The sequence below is a fragment of the Vanessa tameamea genome, chromosome 5 (genome assembly GCF_037043105.1).
Source record: "Vanessa tameamea isolate UH-Manoa-2023 chromosome 5, ilVanTame1 primary haplotype, whole genome shotgun sequence".
In the NCBI taxonomy this organism is placed as follows: domain Eukaryota; kingdom Metazoa; phylum Arthropoda; class Insecta; order Lepidoptera; family Nymphalidae; genus Vanessa; species Vanessa tameamea.
In genome coordinates this window covers 10,475,526-10,497,912 of record NC_087313.1, presented here as the reverse complement: position 1 = coordinate 10,497,912, position 22,387 = coordinate 10,475,526, and the positions used below count along the sequence as shown (strand labels likewise).

The following is a 22,387-nucleotide window of genomic DNA, read 5'->3' as shown; positions in this document are numbered from 1 at the left end:
AACCGGCTGGTGAAACAGTCGAACCTAGAGTGGAAATCAAGGATCAGTAATCTCGATTCACTTCTTCCCTTTAATCACGTGAAACGATATTGCGAAGTCGTCACCTGGATGAGGATACTACTTTTTTATGACATCGAAAAACGGATTTCCTCTTATTAATAATTACTATAAAAATCTGGGAAGAAATTCTATTGCTACAAATATTTTTGCCAGTTGAAGAGCACAACATTACCAAATTGGAAAATTAAACTGCGGAATCAGAATTTGAGAAATATGTGATATTGGTATAGTAACATGTTATTTCTGATGTAAATAGTAAATTTTTATAACGCAATCGTCAAAAATCATCACAATTGCACAGAATTTTATTAAGCGTCTCAATTTCATAACCATTTTCAGTTGCCTTGTAATTACTCTGTACAATTTTAGGTATTTTAATTACTGTTCATTATTCAGTAATGTCACTGAATGAATAAAAAATAAATAATAAATAGTCCAAAAATTAAATGATATAATTTGTTTTAGCAATAAGTTCATTTATGACTCTTAAATTTGGACAAGCTTCTGTTATGGTGAAAGAATTGAGCAATCAAGAATGCAAGTTGCTATTAATAAATAAAATAAAGGATTATTTAAAAAGTCACATGTGTGAGAGAAATTACTATTTGACTGAAAGTTCAAACATCAATATACAATTATATCAAATAACATTAGATATTTGATCACAGCAACCATGTCTCTAAAACTGTATTGATTATCTATTTATTTGAAACTTAACTAATCATAAAATAAACACTGCTATTATCTATGTCAAAATGACGTAAATTATTTATTAAACCAACGCTACTTTTTAGTACCTTGAATTTATTTGTGATTTGGTTGACTTTCTACGTCGATAAAGAGTAATGTTTGATTTTGAAATGTCTCTTTGATTTTTCTCATTACAACTATTTGATTCCCTGCCATAGTATCATTATCTACAATGTTTTCCTTTAAAGGTGTGATAGAAACTTTTTGAGAATTACCCAAAAGTTATTATATGTTAATTTAAAAAAAAAAACATAAATTGTGTAAATGGTTCAAGAAGCCATGACACAAAACGAATAGATTAATATTTCAACCTTTTATTAAGTCGATTGTATATACATGGACATTCAGAAAATAACTAACATTACTTTATAATAATCTAACAAAACGATGCGCCGGCACATTGCCTTCATCATTATTAACACTGCTATATTATATAAAACGCACACATACATATTTGCTTACATGCAACGGAAAGGAAATTGCAAATATTTTTAGCGCGTAGTCAACTGCATCTAGGCGTGTGGTTGTGTGGGTTGTGCACGTACAAGATCTACGCAACCACATTCAAAGGTAAGTGACAGGACGCACACATATGTACATGTATTTGAAGGACTGCGTCGCATGCACTAACTAGCATACCAGAGAATGATCGTAAAATTAGTCACAAAATTGTATTTGATACTTTCGAATACCTTATTTTATCAAAAATGTATTTTATTTATTTATTTATATATATGTATTAAAAATAAAATTATGTCGATTATAACAAACCTTACCAAAAAGTGAGTTATAGCTCGCAAACCAAAAAGCATAGATTTTTATAATTAAAACAAGCGTGCTAACCATCTGTTCTATTATTTTTAATCTATTATAAAGAGGTCTTATGAGTATATAATTGTTTATAGATGTCATAGATATGTATATGTATTTTAATTTAAAGATATTAAATTTTGTTAACAACGGTCGTAAAAAACTTTACGATAAGTACAACTACAGTACGAAGTAATAAATAATCCTTGCAGTATATACACATTTTCTCATAATTCTATATCCCATGTATTGAAATCCTCTTTACCTTAAACCCTCTTAGGGGACATTTCAAAGGGTTCTAATATGTAACGTGTGATGTATACAGTACATTGAGTGGCCATGTGTGAGTCCTTTAACGAGTGGTACTTCATAGTTGGCTGGTGCAGGGCGCGCGGCGGGGGCGGCGCCTATTCCTAGCGCGAAACTAGGCCGGCCGCCGACCGCGGACGTGAGCGCAAGGCAAACGCGCAGCGGGTTCAGAAATAAATAAAATCATAGGAGACTTCCACTTTAGTCATTACTTTAATGATAACATCGATGTTAGATGCAGCGATGTTATAAGCATGTGCAAGTCTTTGATATGTGATGTTCAGTTTCGACCTTTACCTCCACAATTATTACTGATATAAAAAAAAAATTGAAATACAACTCTTAAATTCCAATAAACATTTATTTACCTTAAAATATCATGATTGATTGAAGTTTTAATCTTTAAAAATCGAACGAATTCTTTAAATTTCCATTGAACGCGTTAAATAATCCTTTTCATTTGTTTCTTAATACGTAGAACAAATGCATTTGTAATTACATATATAAAAGTTATATTGACATTTCCCTTATTTTTTTATTTATATGATATAACTTTGAGTAATAAAGTTCAATATTTGATCAAATAATCTATCACTACAAAGTAAAAGACAGTAAATTATTGTGGTATTATATCGCTTTTGTTTAAACCATACAGTCTTTAAGACTCCGGACGCGTGACGGTGCCAAAGAAAAATTGCTTCTTAGAACAAAGGTTCAAGATCTACCTACACTTGCACGGACTTAAATTTCAGGTTGCCTTCCTAATATACGTGTCAGTCAAACCGTTGAGAAGAGAGGTAATGTTACAAAGAAAGTCGTTTATTTTGGAAAGGTTTCAGTGACAACCTAATTAATAATAGTTCCTAGTAGTGACGACTATGTTTTGGTTGCCATGAAGTTACTCTTTTATTAAATTTTGAAAAATGTCTCTGGTTTGATTTTCAAAACTGTTTCTTTATCTACATGAATGAATAAATCTTTGTGTGTTTGTCTTATCTGTGTTCTTAAACTATTGATCAAATTATGGTGAAAATGATCTGTGGGCGGGCAACTGGGACAAACGGCTTCGGCAACTCATTTTCATTTTGGCTTAAAAAACTTTACATTTTTTTATTCTACTCGTGCAAAGACGGGACGGGTCGCTGATTACAAATAATTACAATAGAAACACAAATAAATGGAGTATGACTACAGAACATAGTATCAGTATCCGGCACTTAATTCATAGAATGTGTTTGAAGTATCGTGATACATAGATTAAAAGGAAAAACTAGTAAAGCACATTTGCTGTTTGCACTAATATGGTAAATTACTTAGAAGCTATCCTGGTCTAAGTCTGCATACAGCATTCAATCGAGATTTGTTTAATTTTTAATATAGAGATAGCAAATTAAATCAGTTTAAACACAAGTATGTACGAGTATACATATATACATTTGGTACATAGCAGTGATATATTATTTTTTGTATATAAAACTTTTTCGTTTAAATATAAAAAAAATATTCAAGTAGATTATTACAAACGCTTGTGAATCGTCATTTTACATCTGTGATTAAACTTAAAGCTGGTTCGCTTTGAACACAGACTTTACAGAGGAGAACCTAAGAATTAAATAGTAGGACTGCGTACTTTATATACTGATTATAATAGATACATATGAATATATTGTAGTCATTATTACGTGTGACGTAACGTCCGCATATATTAATTTCCTCGGTATACGATACCCGCCGCAGGCGCAGCGCGGGCGCGATTCATCGCCGAACCACATTTCGCTTACACTTTAGAAAGCGAGTCTTTGTTTTCACTCCGTAGCGGTAATTTATAGTAATGAGGAGAGATCATTGTACGCCGTTTTGTAAATTGCTTGACTAAAGACCGTCCCACCGTATTTGGCTAGCTCCCAAAATTTCTTTTTCTGATATTTTATAGAGCTACAAATTGTTATTCTAATTGACAACGATCGTTGTAAAAAGTAAATTAAATGCGTTCATGTTTACGCATCCATTCTGTGGCAACGTTAAATGCAGGTAGGTACTAAAACCTTGACTATTGCTAATGCACTTTCACTTAAATGCAGTCTAACATAAGTATGCATAGAATTACGACGTAGGTATACTCTGCGGTAAATATGAAGTAGTCGTACGTAGCCAGTTATATAAGTCAGTAGGAAATTGTTTGTCACAAATTTGTGTCACGTTATCACAAAAATCCTTCGAATTTTTATGTCAATGTATATTATAAACGAAGTCACGGCCGGTTGACGATCTCCTAAAATTATGGTCACATCGTTATCGGCGTTGTTTAAGACGCTATCGCCAAGATAATTAGATACTACAATACAAGGCAGCAAAACAATATTTAAAGGACGAATTTTTTACCTACTCTATATACAGGAAAATTATATAAAATATTAAAAAATTATACAGTAATAATTGTAAAAATAGTTCGTCAAGAAACTATTGTTACAGAATTCGACTGTAAGAAAGACTCTGATATTGACATGGATTTAGCCGTCGAATTCTATTGGTGCAAAAGTTTCAGCCGAATTAGGAAGCGTCGGCAATTTGCACGCAGGCCACGGTCTCGGCTCGAACTTGTCCGATTTTTATTGCGAGTTTAAAGAAGCGAACGAACTTGCCCCACTGACCACGGGTTGATATAAATATAATGGATGCCCACGTCCAGTAATAGAATTGCCGTGGCAGATTGCCGTGCTGGCGTTCAAGCCAATTCTTCGAATTAACTTCTCTCTTATAGTATAAAAATATTAAATACATTATAGTTTTACAAGACTCTAGTAAAGTCAATAAAGAAAATACATAAAATTACCCATAAGATATTATGGGTTTTCCGGTGTTATATTTTACCATATAAAGACAATAATATAGTACGCAATTATATTAAAATGGAATGCTTGTGTAATCCTTTCTGAAATGTACCAACATACTCGCATCCGAGCAAACATCCTCACGGCAGGAAAGCATTCAGCGTTCCTATTAACCTATTTCTATGCATCGTACTGAAGAGTGCATTTGACATTTTCTTGTTGAAAACTGCACGGATCATAGAGGTGGTTGCGTGGGGCGGGGAACTGCGCGGCGTAACCTACATACCGGTCAACACTCCGACTCAGTCAACACTCGCTACAGGGACATAAGGCGCGTTCGCTGAGCTAGTGCACTCGTACGAGTTTAATGGATGATGTTCACTAAAAATCGCTGATTTTTTTTTCATAACTTATACCATACTTCTTGTTACAGTTCCTTTTTTTAAAACTTATCTTGTATACATACAAACTTACCATAACTTAACTTTCTTGACTTAAACATACCTTTACTAAAATTATAACAATATAAGATTTATTACTTTGAGAAGAAATTTTTTGTTATTTTACTGAGATAAATACAAAGTTACCTTAATTTCACTCATGTTATCAGATGATGTAAATGACACTCACCTGAAACAAGAAAAAAAGAATAGCTTAAGCACTATATTTTAAGTCGTCACATTTAATTAATAAACCGTGACAAAGAAAATATTTGTTAAAATAATTGAACATCTGTTGACACACATAAATAATATAAATGAAACACGTAACCTAGAAAACTATTGTAATGAAACCAAAAAAATCTAACGAACAAAACGTGTTATTTCGCCTTATTTCAGAACGACAATTAAAAACTTACTTATTTTTGTAGTAAATTTTCTTAATCTGCCTAGCATATATAATAAGTACTGACGATAACGTCCTCCTAACCGAATTTCAGTCATGGCGAGCATCTCAAGGTCGATACATCTGCGCATGAGGTATTTTAGTGCAAAAGTATTTGCACGAGCATAAGTGCACTTTCTATTTCCTCTGATCTAAGAAAGTTCAGGTGCAAGATCTTTAAACACTGCCGGGACTGTTTCTGAACCTAAACCCTCACATGCCTCACAGGCATTTAAATCCTTCGGATCTGCAGTCTGTTTGTCTAGTTTATTAGACAAAAATCGACGAGGTAGTATATAATAAAAATAGTGGATTAAAAGGATTGCATAAAAAAACGTATATCATAGAAATATACGTATACAAGATACTAGTAAGTATTTTGACCTACTTAAAACATAACATTATATTCAGTTGCTAAAATATAAAGGGATTTTTCATAATAACAATTTGATATAAAATATAAAATTTTATTCCTTAATAAGTTATCATGCTAGTTACTTGAAAACGATTGCTCGAAACACAAAGTAAACAGACTAACGCCAGCATTAGATGCGACTAGACAAGGCCACAGCTATCAGTGAAATGTCGAGAAGGAAAGAGAGAGAAATACAAACTATTTATTGCACACATAACAACAACACAAGTGCAATCTACGCACACATACGCGAATTTTCTATTTCTATTACGTAGTCTAGGGTTGTCTAGGACTCGTGTTAATAAAAAGAATTATTACTGCATGTGTGTTTAACATTCTTGATAGTCTAAAGGCTAGCGCAGTTTTAGCTACCAATGTCTTTAGTCTTATGACGGACATTTGATATTATTTTTGTATAAATTAAAGTGACAATTAAAATACATGTACGTAAAAATATTATAATAGACTAATACGAGTGGTCCAGTTATTTATATAAATCGTTTCAAATTTATAAACTACGTAGTTTTATAGAATGATATAAAACGAATAATAAAAACAACTTGAATCAGTTCGAACTTTGCTTATCAAAACATTTAGGTAATCAGTAAGTAAGCACGAAAATTGTCTAGACTGCCAGTTAGGTTATAAGTGGGTATATCGTATTTGATAACGACACCAACTTGCCCTAGAACCTGACAAGGAGCCGTATTCGGCTCTCCAATAGCAAAGTCCTGTAACTCTCAATTTGTTGCTTATTTAGACCTACATCAATTGAAGTTTATATTTAAATAAAAAATATGTATTTCAAGAAATCTATTGTTTTTCGTCAATATTATATAAGTAGGTTAATGTACCAGTGATATTTTAAGCAGTTCTTGAAGTGTAAAAATATTTTAAGCAGTTCTTTAAAATGTATTTTCAAGAATTAGATTTTTCATTGGGTTTTGATATATAGCAACAGATTTTTCGCGATGGACGAAATTTTTGAACAAGATTTGAGATGAAATTTTGCTATTTTTGTAAACTGTATGGCAGTTGAAATTGTGGTTGATAGTAGAATTCCGAATTACCTACCAATCTTAAGATTTCATTCCTTCGTGTTAATTTCGTATTTTAAATTAAATTGGAGCATGAGTGATAACCGTTACATTTTTCGAAGCATGTTTTACAAATTTTCAAACAATATTCCTTAAATATATTCGGCGCGTTTAGAAATCTTAACTCTGTCACTTCGCATTCTAGAGCAGTGTGTTCCGTGCACACGTTTCCCATAGAGAATTAGGTTATCTTGATGTATCGCAGTTGCAACATGCCCGGGAACTTGATAAGAAATCATCAGGTGCAAAATGTTAAATGTTTTTAGAATCCATTTGAAGGCAATGCATTCACAAATTCTGTTGTTAAACTATCAGACGCTTCCTAGAATTTTGTATCGTTACTCATTGTGCAGTCAAGAAATAGTGAATACTTACTTAAATATTTGTAAATATTCGGCTATCAAATATCCAGTAAACTTATTATTACCTATTGCTAAGTTTTATAAAGACTAACTTATTAATACGATAAAATATTAATCATTCATATATGTAAGTCGTTTCTTAAAAATTGCGAAATAAAATTTTATAAGTGATTGTAGTATGTACATATTTCTAAAAATAATATATCCTTTTAACCTTACAAAAATTAACTTTGACTACACTTGTAGCTTCATCCGTCCTATATTCTCGGTGTAACTGGCACGATGCCCAAAAATAATTAGTCATCTCTCTTCAGTAGTAAATCTAGGATACATCACTTCATAAAAACTGTCACTCTTTCAGGTTATATGCTGCATCATAATATATATATTAACATGTAATTTTATATTCACATAATACTAATATCCGTTTCTAAGAACAACTAAAAATAATAATAGTGTTTTTTTTTAAATTCTAAAACAATAAACTTGAAAAATGTATAGTCTACAACATCTATGTAAAATACATTATATATTTACTACGACCATCTGTTAGCGATAAGTTGAACTAAATTTTCGGCTGCTCGCCACTAGATGGCATGGATGGATACACAGACTTAAATTTCTTCGAATAATATTTACGACCGCCGCTGTAGCGGTTGTAAATTTATTTACAAGAAGATTACAGTATCTAATAATAAATATTGTAAATATTAACATGTAATAGAGTAGCATGACCATCAAATGTTTTTTTTTATACATAAAAGAAAAGCAAATTAATTTCAATATTATGTTTTATATACATTATACATCCCGAGATCTTGAGGTTTAAGTCTCAAGTCATGCCGATATCAAGTTATTTGGGCTTTCGAAAATTAGACGGTAGCAGCCCGGACTCTGGAATTTGAGAGTTGAGAGACACGTGAGGTACGTGTCTCTCTCGTAAAGCAAATAAAAATTGCGCCTGAACTCTTTCTGGCCGTGCCGGATTTGCCGCCCCATCAGATGAAGAGTGTGAAGGAATAGAGAATGCACCTCTGTTTGCTCACACATTTGCTCGCTATAATATGTCCCGCGTACCTAGTCACCTTTAGATCGGGCACGGTGGCCGAAATACGTAAGGAGGATTTCCACGTAATAATAAAAAAAAATTAAAATAAAAACGGATGCCTCTTGGAAAATCATATATTTTTCATATTAAATAACTTATTCCCATATATATTTAAGTGTTCTCCATAAATCATACTTCAGAATATAAAATAAACTCAAACAAAATACTGTTCGTCATGTTTTAAAGTCATAACATTATTCAGTGTAAGTGGCGAGCAAATTGCAATCCTAGAAGTTTTTAGATTTATCTTTCTATTTCTTCGACCTTCGAAAATACAACTTTTATTTATACATGAGTTTATTCATGAACAATTCTGAAAATATGTTATTTATTCCATCACTACTGAGAACACAATATGCTTAGATAAGATTAGAAAAAAAAAACGATATTTTGAGACGACAGTGGAATGATTAAATATAATGTATATAATATTTAAATTGTAATTATAGAAAAAAAACATAATTGTATAATCTGTAAATATATTAAAAAGCTGAAAAGCTTTGTTTATTTGCTTGAAGGCACTAATTTGAGGAACTACGGGTCTGATTTGATAAAAATTGTTAGATAGTCCATTTATAAAGGAAGGCTATTCAAAATAACGCTATGGCCAATAGGAGCGGAGTATTAAATAAAAACGGAAGGAAATTTATAGGAGCTTCGTTGCGTGTACTGCGTCAAGTTTTCAAATCTTCATTTTAAAGTCATATTTATCAGAATCGAAGCCAAGCGGGAATCGGGAGAAGCTGCTACTTATATATAATATAAGAAACGTTATTTCTACATAATTAATTTAAAACGAATTATGCACAACGAATTAACGACACTTTGATGTCTGCGTTCAATTATATCAGAGTTATCAATTCAATAAGCTTTCAATAAAACCGCAGCTTTTAATAGTGTACTATCGATGTTGTGACGTATTAATTATACACCAATAACCACAAAACGGATCGCGGATATGAATTTATAATTTATGCGAATTATTTTCGAAATTCTTAAAGATACGAAAGGTGACATTGACATTATAAGTGCAATATCAAAAATCATTAATAAAAAGAATTGCATGTATAAAGATGAAGACACTGAAGAAGATCTGAGTGTCAACAATAATCAGTTCCATAGAGTAAACTCAATAAAAAACGGTTCGAAGCGCCACAATAAGACATCATTTGCCCAGACTGGCAATAAAACTATACAAAATATTGGTATGTAAACTTCCGTCTGAACCGTTAACAAATCTATCAATATAAGCACCCTTCAATATACGAAACGGAACCTCCCCAACCCACAGCATAATAATTGAAGTTCACGTAAGCGCGTCTCTGTGTGCGTTAGTGTTTGTGGATGCGCTAGGCACACATCCGAGTCTAGATCGGAGTGCAACGTACGGATTCGTTGGGGTAGGTCGAGGTATATGCTAATGGATAGCAGAATTGATTAACGCCGTGAGCATGTTTTGATATATTTAACACTTGTGCGTTTTAATTATGTTTAGATTTTAATAAAAGGTTTAATATGTTTATTTTAATTTTGTTCACCTTTTATGGCAAATCGATTATGCGTGTTCGTGTTTATTGCTATCATTTCACTTGCTGATATTAAAACAATTAATAATAATTATAATGAGTAGTTCGAATATAAAAAAATTCATTACTAATTAATCACACTCGTATTTTAAAAACCTTTATTGTGTTTGTTATGTAAATATAACAAAGTACTCGAACTTGGATTTTTATCAATTAATCCCACACATGTAAAGTATGAAAACATTGCACACAGGCGAGGATCGCCCGCGGCTTGAGCTTTATGTGTGCGTGAGCCAGACATCTATCTAGACGTCTAGATATCTAGATGGGGTGCATCGCTGCAGCGTTGGCATAGGTCGTGGGGTAGGTCGGGCCCTCGTCTCCAATAACCATCACATAATCAAATGCCGGTCTGACACTCAAGCTTAAGTATGTTTTGTTTGATAATTATGCTGAATTTTGATTGCTTCACGGACTAGGAATAACAAGCTCTTGTCTAGACTTCATTTTACTTTAAAAATCACTTGTGATTTAATGTTTTACCAAATTTTAGTTTATTTCGTTTAAATATAGTCGATTTTTTCGGTGTGATATCCGTAATTATATTTATAATTTTTTTAAGAGTGAAAATGAAGTGAAAATATGTATCATTTTTTATTAAAAGCAAAATATATACAGACTTTATTCAAGAAATGATTGTTCGCATAGGCATCCAATGGCGTGCAGTTTAAGATGGAGGCAGGAGCTAATCTCCGGTGTCAAGTAGGCTCTTGGAAGCCATTGTTTCTTATGCGATCACGGTATTGTTGTTATTACATGGACAAATTGTAAAGTTGAGTCATGTAATGCAGCATTTGTAAAGCAAATCTGATCATGATATAAGGATTTTTATTTCAATCTACATATATATCCAATTTTGAACTTATATAATTAAGTATAATGATTATGAAAATAATATAAACAGCCGAAGACTTTTTGAAACTGTTTAAGTTAAACTATTTTCAAAAAAAAAATTTGAAAACTACATTACTTATAAAATCTTTAATGACAATTATTATTATCATAAAACAAATATATTTATTAAAATAAAACGATATAAGCCTAGTAGAGAACCAATTAGAAATATGCAAAGTATAAGTTCGATTATATGAATAATATTTTACACGTAATTTATGTATGTAATGAAGTATGTGTTTTATGATTATGGTGTTTAATAATTGAGTATGAATGTAATTGGTAGAATATATATTTGAACTACGATATTAAAAATATGTTACCTCATTACTATGTAGTTTTTTTTTTTTATATTTTAATACTAATGGTTATTTTATAATAGTGTAGGCACAAATACAAATATTCAAATATATGTTTACGACTGGTGTTTTAATTTGGTTCCTAAATAGTTTAATATAAAAAATGAATTGTAATTAAAGATTTTGTAATAATCTAATAATTAATAATATTAATTTTGATAGAATTTAGAGGAAATTAGATTTTTAGTGAGTTTATAGGCAAGTTTATAAACCAACGATAAAAATAAATCACCGTTCTCATCGTTATAAGTTAGGCTAAGGACTTCTATTGTAAATTATGTCGCTCTAGGAACTCTAGGGAGATATCCCGTTACTGATAAAATTTCAAAACCTCGTCTATCCGAATAATTATAAAAAAAAACAAATATAAAGTTTTGAAAATGAACTGATCAATCCATGAATTATAGTCGCGGTATTCTGAAGCACAGGATCAAAACATTCGATAGATTTTCATTATGTAATACCTACAGCAATGTTTATTTACTAATACGTATGTCGTCCCGGTCATCGACCCCGGTCCCTGATCGTTGAAATTCGACATTGTCCGCACTTTAGAACGGGATAGCTTTATGCGGAAACCAGGAGGAAGGAGCGAGTGGTGACGGAGGGTAGAGACCTTGAGCAGGCAAAATCAAGGGTAAGGCTGTGCGAATGTGTGCGTACGAATGTCCTGCCGATCTGTTTGCGTTGGTAGCCGTTTTATGTAGTTGTGGTTTTGGGTTAAAACACAATATTTAAAGATTTATATTACAAAGATAATAATAATATTCTGTGAATATTATCATTATCTTTAACTCTTTACTTTAATATTCTAATCGTTAACAATTATTTGGCTTATTTAAGTGAATTCACCATATGGCCATAGCAATTTCCTGTCACTATATAGGTACTATAGTACATTATTGCTATTAAGATGTGTATGTATCGCCAGCTTTGTATGTGTGTAGCGAAATGAAGAAGCTTGATCAAAACAAATCCAAACCAAACATTACGTAACGCAATTAAACGAGCATGCCGCCATAAAAATAAAAACGCATGTCAACAAGCACCAACTACGACCACGTGCTACACCCAAAATAGACACGCACGCACACACAGTCACAGCCTTATACATACACTAGCCACGCGGTTGCGAGGCCCGCGGAAAAATCAATATTTTGAGCAAAACTACTTCCCTTAACGCCGCAGTGTGCGTTAGACCTCTTTACCACCGAAGCCAAAAGTACTATCGGAATAAATAACGACAAGCGAAATAACACCTTATCAGTAGCGAAACAAGGTGCTATTTCCTCTATTAAGTTGGGGGGTAGTTGTTTCATAAGGGTTCCGAGTTATATTGTCGTCCCGCTCCAATCAATCGGCTGACTCGTTCGCTCGGCCGCGTGGCGCCGGGCGACGACCCCGGCCAGGTCGTTACCCTGCGACAGTTGCACCCTGCTACCCTGTGGCTCACCCTCGTTCTGCCGAATCTTGGACCTGAGCACCGTGCTGACATTGACTCAGCCTAAGGTTCAACGACCCGCTTAAAACTTCCGTTTTCCGGTGTGACCTACCGAATTTCTATTTGTAGATATAATTAACTTTAAACATATAATTGAAGCATGTTTTAAAGGTTCTTTGTTTAAATGACGATATACTCGTATTCATACTTCAAAATTAACAATTTATAATCGGACTTAAACGTATAACACAGTATTATTTCCTTGAAACTTACTAAATATTTCATTTTAAACAAATACATATCAATATGTTTTTAAATTTTTACCTCATCTCAGGTTATATAATGAATTACTTTTACACTTTTATAAATATATATATGTATTTATGATTAGTGGTATAATTAAAATTAAAAAACTGCCTCAGCGAGTGCTAGTTAAGTCATTATATAGATTTAGTAACGACAATAACATGGTGCAGTATATTACATAACCGATTTCCACGCCAACTAACAAACTGCTACTTCCATCATATTAAATTCCATATATATAATATCAATACATATATTGTATAAAATATGTGTAAAAAGTGAAAAATATACATATAAAGGGAATTAAAAAACAGACGTAACACAAATCATTCCAAATTTAAATTAAATTAGGCATAAAGGAGTGCGTGCTCTTTTATTAAAAAAAAAAAAGCACAAGTCACGAAACACTCAATTTCTGAATTTTAAAGGAATGACTAATGTCAAGTACATCGTAGCAACATTGTACAATATATACGAACGTATCATAGATCAAATTTGAGTTTACGACTTGAAAAATCAAATTTCTATACTTTAATTCAATTATTTAGAAATAATACATAACTATATTAATATATACGTACTTATATAATTGTTTCGTTTTAATAATCAATTTACTGTCCGTGAAAATAAAACTAGTTACATTCAATTCATATTTATACGTATAAGAAATTTATTTATACTTACGCATTCTACTTATATTTACGTAAAATCTTTGCAAAATCATGTGTAAATTTCAGAATCACCGATAAAATATCTTAACTTTTACGATTTAGTTTATTTTCATTACGTGGTCCAAAAGGACATTAACGAATGCGGTTTACGGGTAATAAAATAATGATGTAAATTAAGAGAACAATGTCATAGCTGTTGAAACTGCGAATCGTTTTATTCACACATAAACGATTAATTTACGTTTATTTGGTAAAATAAAATAAATTTTCAAATTTCGAATTTTTTTCAACAGATAAAAATGTGTAAATATGTGTCGCTCAGTTTTAATACTTTGTATAATACATAATTTAAATGCATATAATAACTTTTTATATTCTTGAGTACATCTGTACTGGTCGGAAATGGAAATACCGTCCTAATTTTACTCTTGGCAATGAAAGATTAAGTTTTTACGGGACCGTTTTAAAATATATTTGTCATCTGTCTGTTTGAGCTTATTTTAACTTGCATCAACTTTAATTGGCCTTAAATTTTGCGATATAAATCTTTCTCCGGACGCGATTAGGCGAGAAACGTCCCAATATCCGTGTATCAAAAATCATTCTGAACAAAGGCAAATTAATTTATTTTGCGAAAACTTTTAGATATCGAAAAAAGAGAAATATAATTCATAACATCCATATGTTACACATGATACATTAGCAAAAATATAATTAAAATATTTCAACACATCTCGGCAAGTTTAACGGTTTTTATTCCTTGATAAAAAAAGTAATTATGTGATTCTTAATATTAACAATCAAAATATTTGTAAGTAATCTCAGTTTCCACAGCTTACTTTTGCATGCGTTTGAATAACTTTAGTAATTTATGGTATTCTAGAATCTTGTATGTACATTTTTATACACATTTGTAACAATGTTGATATCGTCAACCGATGAGGTTGTGTTAACTTTTCACTTAACATGAATTACATAATTGTGATAAAAATTTGACAGAATTAACTTTTTTTTTTTTAATAAGGAAATTAAAAAAAGTATAATTTTATAAAGAATATTCACGTCTTCTAGAATGTTGCAAATAAGCGTCTAATAATTTACGCGCGCATGTTGCGTTAATATGTCACCATAAAATTAACTTTGAGTTGTGTGGGTGTAATAACTATTCGCTAATTACAGCGGGTTGTATTGAAATTTGATAAAAAGCTCTATTAATTTAAAGGTATTCATTTATTACTTATTTATACTCAAGTCAAAGATGCAGATATTTACGTAGGCTGCGTAGGTTGACGGTAGGTATATTAAAAGGCATAAAAGTGCAAATAACTGTCACGTTCTCAGTCTGTATTTAAATTATTTGAACTATTTGATAAAAGAATTTACAAATTACAGTAAGTCCATCCCACGTGATAGAAATTATCTGAATGAATAAAGAAACGAAAATAATTTACCTTATTTTACAAAAGATTCAATCTAGCTGGTTATATTGAACGAGTTTATTCCAAAAACCCCGTATGAAGCAATAACCGTGCATTCAATTCCCTAAACAAATTAAAGTGTGTTTATAAAAGGCAGAGACGGAGTGTATCTGTAATCTACTAGATAGACGTACTTACCAGCATATAAATAAACGCATCACGATGCACCGCGCTAGATTCAGAACAGCTGTAGATTTAGGCGCCCTAAGCGGTCGGGGTCATTGCCCATCCGTATTTTCAACATGTGCAGACGTTTTCCGCGTTCCACGAAAAGTACCAACCAGCTTGTCATCCCTTCGGGGATCTTCGGCTTTCTTCGGAGATTCGGTTATATAATAGTAAAGGCACCGACACCGTGTAATTTATATAAAATTTTGGCAATGTAAGATCCTACAGTGTAATTGTGTAATAACAGACTGGTCGTCTGCTTTAAAAATGCTCATACAATATTTGCCTATTAAATAAATACTGTCTGATTCAGGTATTAAGCATACTTAGAACTACGAACAAATTTCTAACGAACGTCTTAAATTGAAATTGAAAAATGGTTTAAATCAGTATATTTTTTGATCAATTGCGCATCTTGTAAGCTGAGCTGAGCAGATAATAGTTTGTTAATTACTAGAATAACAGACAATTGAATGTATAATTTAAATAATAAAAGAATGTTATTAATTATTGCTAATTAAATAACACCACATTACCGTTGAATTAGTCTCAACATTTAAATATCAGGGTCCAAGTTTGTCATGAAAATTTTCCTAAATGTCACAAATCAGAATTTTCAATATACCTTTAAAGAAAATATTTTTAACAAACATATAATAAAAATTTTAGTTAATATTTTGAAACTCTAAAAACAGATTCCATAACTCTTATTGTAGAATATAATACAATATCAAACAATGCTTCGTGTATATATTTAAAGATTAAGATTAGTGGCGTATGTCAATTTCTTGTGACCTTGGTTTGTTCCTTTAAAGTAGAGTAAGCAGAATAAAAAATCCATGAGACAATGCCATGTCTAGTTGCATTTATGCAGAGTACTTTAATAAAGTTGAGACTGGCTTACTCGTTGTTTTATAAATGTTATAGTTGTAACATTAAACTTTTATTAATTAATTCAATTCAAATCACAATAAGAATTTAAAAATATAACTTTGCGTCTTGTGAATTTATTAAGACTTGATTTATTATTTTTTAAATAAAAATAGATATTATATTGTCTTTGTGATTAACCCATTTACGTGGGTGTTTTATTAAAGGGTGAAGATTAATGTTCACCTAAGTATTATTATTATTATAGTCATTTTTAAATCAGTGTTTGTTTCTTTTTTTACTTTTATTGTGACATTTTGAATGTTTCTAGTACATTTTTCGATTATTACAAGTGTATGTACTATCTATGCCAAATACCATTTCCTTCGTCCCTGTTCTCAGGTTCCTACCAATAAACCTACTTTCGAGTAGACGAAGCAGATAGCAATCTTCGTTACGACAGCTCTGTGGTACGAAATGCGAATAAATTTACCAATGACATTGAAGTTTGAGGATTAAGACCAGACCTTGAAGTCGAATGGCATCACGACACGGTGTCGCTTTCGTGTGCAATGTCACGGCCGTGTCTTTGCGATCGTGATGACTTTTAAACTTAACTCCTTACATCTACCTAACTTCAAGCAAAACATAAAATATTTTATAGACAGATATATGATAAAACAAACTTTTTTTTTAATTTAATTTATCGAGGTTAAAAAGAGGTTTTATACTCAGAAAAAAAACTGTAGCTTGAAGATACATCTATGTTTCTCCCTACTACATCCAATTTTGAAATCCATATGAAAAACGCGGTCCGTCTTATTAATAGAAAACATATTTTCGTCTATTGGGACATTTACCGATGTATTATTTACAATCATTTTAGTTTAATGATGTATTTTTTAAACCAATCGACAGTTACAATAATTACTGCATGTTGTATTTCATTTGAGAGTGAATGTTTATAGGACGGCGTGTAATATTTTATAATTAATAAATTCCTTTTTTAGTTTATGGTACTCTTATTTATCTGTGGTTATTATTATTATACTATCTTTTTGTTCTCAATTGATATGATTATTATTAACCTAATTTTTTCAAAACTTTTCGGGATTAAATTTTAGTAATTAATCTTAAATTATAAATGTATTATATTTTCGTGAAGCTATATATAATATATTATGTAGAGCTGTAAGCATTCTATACAAATAAAATTGAGATTTATATAAATAATTTGTTAAAGATATTTCTTTGGTTTTTAATACTGACGTCAGATGGGAAGCTATACAAGCTGCTTTTAAATATAACGGTTTTTAACCTTTTCGTGAAGCTATATATAATATATTATGTAGAGCTGTAAGCATTCTATACAAATAAAATTGAGATTTATATAAATAATTTGTTAAAGATATTTCTTTGGTTTTTAATACTGACGTCAGATGGGAAGCTATACAAGCTGCTTTTAAATATAACGGTTTTTAACATTCATACATTCTATGTCATCAGACATTCTATTAAAGAGAAAATTGCCAGTGGCACTAAGATATTTCCACAGGGACATGGAGCTTGTAAGCTAATAGCAAAATTCCCTAAACTTTGTTAACAGTAATGTCAAAAATCAACCGCAATTTTGTTTGCTTTCACAATCTGGTAATCCTATTAATGTAGATGCTAATCCTATATATATAAATTCTAAATTTAAAATCTGACCAAAAATGTCAGCGAAATGTCATGGCATTCCAAGTATTGCTTACGTCATATTAACCGTTGCATATCGGAGGGTCGTGTATCGTTATATTCGCAGATGCACTGTTTATGGTTTCGTAACGTGACGGCGTTGAGTCACGGCCGGCCAAGTTCATTGTCGCCCGAACTTGAACCCACTAACTAGGTAATTACTACAGCGGATACGCTATGCGATGCGATTCACCGTGCCGAAACGAAAATAGAATTATCTGTGTGACGCGAATATATTGCGAGCTAATTTTAAATTTAGAATTATTTTCAGTTTTTATATTTGCCAAGAATGTTCGAGATGGACACTGTCACGTTATAATGTTATGTGTTTTTGTTTCAGAGAAATCGTACCTTCAAGATATCAAATTACCAAATATTTTTTGGACATGATCAACAGTTCTTTATCATTTTGACCCTATGGCTAACATTATTAGGTTACATTCTATATCAATGAATACCAATAGTGACGTGAAATTTATATGTTTTAAAATAGGGACAATTATTGAACGCATTTATGAAGTCTGTATTACATTTTCTAACATAATTTTGAATAGCATACAATAGCAAAGCATTCACTGTGCCACCAGTCGACCATTGTTATTGATAAGGTCGGTAAACAAACGCAATCGTACAGTGACTACGTGACACCTCTATCGTTACATGCGCCTGCGTCGATAATCATTGTTTACTTGTTAATGAGAGCTATACTTTGTATGGCGAATGTTGATTGGGTGAATTTTATTATTTAAACATTGATTCTTAGTATCGATGTGACTATCGACTGATAATTTGCAACGACGACGAATATTTATAAGTAAAAACAAATTGGATTTCATTTATTTTCAAATTAAGGAACGTTAACTTTTGTCATATAGAAAATGTCCTATTAAACAACGATTGTATTGCAGGAAACGCTAGTTCATTATGATTCAGCATAACTAATGATAGATTTATATTTTTTTCTGAATATTCGAACTTTTTCCATAGAAATAGATATTATATATTCTGTTTATCAATATGGTATACGAATACACAAAACAGAGAAATTATTATTAATTAAATGAATATAATAATACCATAAACCTACTTATATATATTAATATTTTACCAAAGTATTTTAGAACGAAATTATGACTGATTACTTTTTAAAATATTCATGTCATTTAGTCTCAAAAGGCGGATAGAGCACGCGGAATATTATAGTGAACAACAAAAACGAATACAAATCAAAAGCGAACGCAAATCACTACGATATATACGACGTGTTTTTTTGTTTTTACCTCAAAAGTGTTGTCACTTTAATTATTAAGTATTGACGTATTAAATTAAATTGTTAATTACTACACACACTACCGGGAATTTCCATTCGCTTTGAATTTGTATTCTCTTTGGTTGCTTCGTTTTGTGTTAGTTTGTGTTTCGTATGTTTCGTGCGCTCCATTTGCCTTTTTATAATCTGAGAGATTTAATGTCAAGTTGTAGTAATCTTAGTTCTTTGTATCCTGTCATTGCAGCGACAGTTTACCATAATTCGTATGACAAGCCCGTCTATTCTGACGCTCGGTGCACTATTGAGGCGTGTTATGAAAAATCACAATCATATAACGGCCAAGGATGTACTGACACTACCAACGCGTGCGCAGGTCGAAGACCCCACGAAACTATGACTGTACATAATTTTGACAGTGAAAATTTAAGCCGATTTGTATTTATTTTTATGAACCAGTATCAAGAAAACTACAATGAAATTTTATTAGACATTGTTTCTAATAAAAAATAATAGTAACAAAAGAGTTTTATATTTGTATATTAAACATGTTACGTTATACTGCGAATGTATTTTCAAATAACTCAAACACGATTTAATTTTAATGTTTTTTTACCAATAACCGACCTTTATCTATTTCTGTACTTTTATATAGCAGATAACACATGTTGTCGTTTGGTCACCGTGTGGTCACACAGACCCCATTAAATATTAAAAGTACCTACATACTATATGGAACAAAGAGTCAAAGAGCCAAAATATCAAATTACCTATTGCTAAGATAACAAAAACACGGGAATGAAAGGATACCCCTCTAGGCAGTTTTAAATAAAAATATATTTAAATCAATTGTAAGATTGAACTTTAAAACGATAGATAGATAGATAGATAAGAAAGTACAGTTGAGTATCTTTTCTCCTGTTTGTCAAACGATTTTTCGATTTTTATTTGCTGACGCGCTTTAGTGCTCTCATTAAGAAAATTAAAAAAAAAATGTTCGAAAAATCGAATACTATTTCAAATATGTTTTATCGAATTTTCAACAATATCAATTGTCGAATTTCAATAATTTCGAACATTAGTTAGCAATATCCCTCTGATTCGTTTCGATTCTTCTCAGATCTGAGGTATTTCCGAATAGAAACACCCGATTAGATAATCAATAAGATATTGCATTGCATTTGTACTGAATAAAGTGGTTGATGTCTAAAGATTAAATTCAATATCAGTTCTGATTTCTATAAGATTATTTAGGAATAGAACAATTGTTGTTAATTGATATTAATTTGTCAGGTTTCTTGCATAAGAACCTTATAGTATATTAAGGACTCTATCATGTAATTAAGAACGTATTTAAAGCTATTGAAATAGAAGTAGTATTTCTTGAAATAATTTAAAAATAAATATACGAATAAGTCACTTCTGTGTGAACAGTGCAAGAAGTTAAATATATAAAAATACCAATGTCAGTCTATACACTTTCTTAAAGTTTTATTAAATAATATTCTATAGCAAAATGACTAAGTCTTATTTTTAGTTGAGTATCAAAATGATATCACGGATCGACTCATGTGGGAAGATCAAAGACCCTGCACATCTATGAACGTATTTTACATTGTCTGTAATTGATTTTATTTAATTAACAATATTTTATTTTGTAATAAAATCGTATATTCACTTATTTATTTTCAGTTTATTCGCAGTATTTCCGTAAATATCAATTTAATATGAGGTAAAGAGGTTTAAATATAGATTAATTAGATGGATTAGTTCAAATTGACTCGACTTTGCTTAGCTTTTGTAATGAAGTAGTCGTCAATATATTAAATATATCGTTAACATATTACAACATTTTCAAGAATATTATTAATAAATATAAATTCTGCTCGTCTTTAATAATTCAATTTAATAAATTACAAATATGCGAAAATAAATAAAGTAACATTGATGCCGAAGCGACGGTAACAAACATAATATTTGACAATATTATCATAACATATTATTGAAAAAGATTTAAACTGTACAATGTACATGTCTCATACTTGACTGAAGATTGTGTGCTAATCGACCTTGACATAAAATAAGATATGAAGACAATTAAAAATAAGTGATAACATACCTGTGAAACTGGAATCACACTAGTTTATCGATTAATACTAATCACGGAAGATGAATCTCCGAATTAATCTACGGAACATCGTGGAGAACAGCGCGCAGTAAATAAACGCACACGATTCGGAGTTCACTCGCGGCCGACCGTGGGGCCAACGACCGTCCTTAGCACGGCTGCGGAGCTTACAGACATATACCCGTCTCACTCTAGCGGACATTGCGCACCACGTTCCACACTATTACCTTTATACGAACCAATTGATGTTTTCGTACCGCTAATTTATTCAAAAGTATGCATAATGCAATGTTTTGAGTCAATTATTTTTATTCGAGTGCATTTCTCGAGTCGATTTTTATTTATGTTTCATATTTGAATATTTCCAGCTTTCCTTTCCGCGTCATTGGACGCGTTCATATGGAATCATCAGTGCGTTCGGTCAAAAGCATTGTGCGATTATTGGACGTCGAAATTAAATTTGTCTGTCATAAATCAATAAACGTGCAGCAAAACAAATACCCTAGTATATAAGTACATGAAGCTTCCTACGTTGTTTGCGATGGGCCGTCGCGTCATTGTTTGACTGGCGTTTATTGTGCAATACGGTAGAAGTTAAATGCGTAATATAAAAGCAGAGAGATCAGGAGATCATTAGCTCAAACATTTAATGGCCGTCTTAAATTTCGTTGATTCAGAGGGTAACAGAAAACATATTGAAATAACTCTGTTAAGTACATTTTTATTGAAAAAGACAGCGAAACATTATACAATTATAAAATAAACATGGAAAGGTTTTAATATATGAAGTTCGGAATAGTTGACAGCTTATATAAGTCACGCTAAGGATACGTTTTCTACAGTGAAATGAAAGAG

The 22,387-nt window shown here is 31.4% G+C and overlaps 1 protein-coding gene across 2 annotated transcripts in view; it reads right to left on the bottom strand.

The window, feature by feature from the left end:
- Hr4 (Hormone receptor 4) overlaps positions 1–22,387 on the bottom strand; it is an 84,742-nt gene that overhangs the window by 51,257 nt on the left and 11,098 nt on the right. The window contains exon 1 of one of the 2 annotated variants that reach the window (XM_064220851.1): positions 21,524–21,542. The exons of the other annotated variant lie outside the window; for it this stretch is intronic. The gene's annotated coding sequence lies outside the window, so the exon portion shown is untranslated. Of the gene's footprint in view, positions 1–21,523; positions 21,543–22,387 lie in introns of those variants that run through there. 2 annotated transcript variants of the gene reach the window in all.